General features: G+C 48.0%; 1 pseudogene; it reads left to right on the top strand.

Moving 5' to 3' along the window:
• Positions 1 to 262: 262 nt before the first annotated feature.
• On the top strand, positions 263 to 2,117 carry LOC120390319 (annotated as a pseudogene).
• The last annotated feature ends 1,457 nt before the right edge of the window (positions 2,118 to 3,574 follow it).

Raw genomic sequence — 3,574 nt, 5'->3', positions numbered from 1 at the left:
CAAAGTGTAGAGCTGAGGGGCAGGAAAGGGGAGTGTAATAGTGGTTCTATATAATTGACTTGAATCACCTCTTACACAAGCATGGCTGAGTCATTTGCACACTCAAGTGGATATTAGAACAAACCTAGGGTTTTTTACATTATTCACCCATTTTCGACATCATCCCCTCCCTCACCCAGCTGAAGTAACTGTCAGTGTTCGCTCCTAGCTTGCCAGATACCCAGAGACCCTTACCTGAGGAGAGGCTGCAGGTCCTGTGAGGATGGACAGAAGCCTGTAGGATGATAGAACTCCCTGGATTCGGTCAATATTGGCCGGGCACTTCAGCTTCTCTTGGAGGGATTTTGGGGGGGTCAAAGTGCATCATCGGGAGCTTTTGGTAAGGGTTGGTTCTGATCGAATTTACACATGTAAATCTGAAGTGACGGTGACGTAGTTGAAGTCACTGTTATTGAATTAAGAACCTGGCCCTTAGAATTTATCTCATCTCCTGCAAAGAGGGAGTGGTATAACCTCAGTAGTGGAGAAAATAAACCAACATATGTAATGAGGCAACGACACATGTCTATAAATAGCTTCAATGGACATTTTCTCCATGCACTTCCCACGTGTTTTAACAAATCGTGATACAATGGGCCACACTGAGAAGTAGAGGGCCAGAAAGGGTGTCTGTGGGAAGGTCACAACTAGACCACTAGTTAGACATATTTATGGTATATATCAGGAAGGTTTAGAGCCCTTCCAAGACTTAAAAAAAATCCTCAGCACTGTTATTGGATTTTCTGGTTACCCATAAAAAATATGCAGTCCCCCTTTGAATCCTGCTAAGCTTTTGGCCCCTTTATATCTTGTGGATGGGAGTTCTGCAGCCTGCTTGAGCACTGCTCCCTGGGAGCAGGTTATAGCTGCCTATTTCAGAGCTCCTTCCTCTGCAGCATCTGGAACTGACCACTGGATACTGGCTTAGCTAGACTGCAGGTCTAATCGAGTCAGGCAGTGCCTATCTTCCTATCAGTGGCATAAATCCAAGACTATGTTTTTGCTGATCTTCTTTGAGCTCCTGGGAGGCATTAGACTTGCACTGAGAGCAGAATGATGTCTCATAAAATATCATCTAATCTCCTGTTCTTTTTCCTTACAGGAAGGACAGGTCAAAATTCCTTGGACCTTCCCAGTACATTATGTCAGCTGTCAATGACACCCAATTCACATATGCAGTGTTACTTCTTACAGGGATACCTGGGCAGGAAAATGTTTATCTCTGGATCTCTATCCCCTTCTGCTTAATGTATGTTATATCGATAGTAGGAAATTCAGTCATTCTGTTCATTATAAAAATAGATTCAAGCCTCCATGAGCCCATGTACATTTTCCTTTCCATGTTGGGCATCACAGACCTTGGCATATCAATAGCCACTATACCGACGATACTGGGCATGTACTTGTTTAACTCTAGGGAGATCAGCCTCAATGCCTGTTTTGCCCAGCTGTTCTTCATCCACTCGCTTCAATGCATTGAATCCTCCATACTTTTGTTGATGGCCTTTGACCGCTTCATCGCAATCTGTAACCCACTGAGATATGCCTCCATCTTAACCCTGCCAAGAGCAGCCAAGATGGGACTGGTGTGTGTGCTAAGAGGTATGGCTGCAATGTTTCCACTCCCCTTTCTCCTCAAACGGTTCCGATACTGTCGAGCCAATGTCCTCTCCCATTCCTACTGCCTGCACTCGGAGGTCATGAAAATGGCTTGTTCGGATATAACAGTCAACAGCATCTATGGCTTGTTTATTACACTCTTAACAGTGGGTTTGGACTCACTACTTATCCTCCTATCTTATGTGATGATCCTCAAAACAGCGCTAAGTGTTGCATCCCATGCAGAGTGCCTCAGGGCCCTGAATACCTGCGTCTCTCACCTCTGTGCCGTTCTGATCTTCTACACACCAGAGATCGGCTTGTCTATGATACACAGATTTGGGGAGAGCTCTTCTCACTTGCCTCCAATTCTCCTGGGCTATGTCTCCCTGCTTGTTCCACCCCTGATGAACCCAATCGTATATAGCGTGAAAAGCAAACACCTTCGTGTTAGGATAATCCGGGTGTTTGTCAAGTGAAGAATCAGTTCATCACCCATCTCCAGCTACTGTCACCCTTTCCATCCTGGACCCTTCCAACTGAGACAACATGACATACTGATGATTACCACCTTATAGAGAGAGGTTCAGATGGGATCTAAGGCTTGGAGCAATGGGAGAGTGGCTGTCTCCACTGGCTGGTGAGGGAGGGCAGGGCACTGGGGGAAGGAGACCAAGGCAGGCAGCAGCATTTACAAAGTGACCGTGTTCACGGAGAGCCAGGGGACCAGTGGGATGTTGGCGTATAAAGAGTCTTATCAGTGGCTGCTCCGACCTCAAAATTTCTGTTGATACAATCAATAAAGAGAAGGGATGTGGATGCTGTTTCCCATTACACCTGGCCTGTCACTGTCCCATCTCTGGTTAAACATCCAGGGGCCAGGAAAAAAACCTGCAGAGCTGTTCTGCAGTCACAGTCCAGGCCCTTCTTTAGTGTTTTGGGTGCTGCGTGATCCATGGGGGTTGCACAAACTGTGGACAGGGGCAATTCAATGAGCACAGTCACCCACCATTTCCCTGTACTCTTAGCCAGTTGCTTGTGACTGAGTTGTTTCAGAGATATGACTAACACAGGGGACTGAGGAAGAGCCATTCAGGCAACACCCCGTCCCCCCATTGACAGCTCTGCCCACAGCACACCTGCTGAGCTCACTCCCCACCAAGGCAGGGCAGTGTATAATTGAGGGTCTGAACCACGGGAATCCTAGGAAGCGACTCAGGTCCATATTTCCTTCTCCTCCCCTTGGTTTGTGCTGCCCCAACTGCTTATAAAGGGGTGGAAATGGTCCTCAGCCCCTTCACAGAGGGACAGCTAGCTCCTTACGCAGCCCAGATACATGCAGAAGCCACTTCCCCTCTGTGATCCTGCCCCATCCCTTTTTCTTCCCCCTTGAGACCCTATACTCTGCTCCTTCTCTTCCCCTGAGGCCCCACCCCCTCCTCTGCCCCATCTCTTCCCTCAAGACTACTGTGATGGGTTCAGTTACAGAGATCCCCTTGGGACTGTCACCTGATGTGCTGAAATTACCGTTACCAGATTTGCCCATTATTTTGGGGTATGCTCATTTATTTGGGTTACTCTTCTTGGACGGGGGGGAGTTCTGTAATTCTACCAATGTGCTGCTTGTGTCATGTGTGTTTTCATATGGAGCTCTACTTCTCCCTTATACAAGTCCCCTCCCCATGGAGCGATCCTGCAGGACCTAGGTTCCCTAGGGCTGGGTTCCTCCAGCCCCAGAACCAGATGAACACACACACACATACAGTAACAGAGCAAGTCTGAGCAGACTGTGTCACTCAGCACTGTCAAGCTGACCCCTTATATGTCCCTGGACTCACTGGGCTGGGGGAAGCAGCACTTTCAAGCAGCCTCCCCATTATATGCCCCTGGGCTCCATGGACTGGGTCAAGCAGCACTTTCAAGCTGTCACCCTTAT

Source organism: Mauremys reevesii, linkage group 1 (genome assembly GCF_016161935.1).
Source record: "Mauremys reevesii isolate NIE-2019 linkage group 1, ASM1616193v1, whole genome shotgun sequence".
Taxonomy (NCBI): domain Eukaryota; kingdom Metazoa; phylum Chordata; order Testudines; family Geoemydidae; genus Mauremys; species Mauremys reevesii.
The sequence above is the reverse complement of the archived record's forward strand: the minus strand, read 5'-3'. Positions and strand labels throughout refer to the sequence as shown.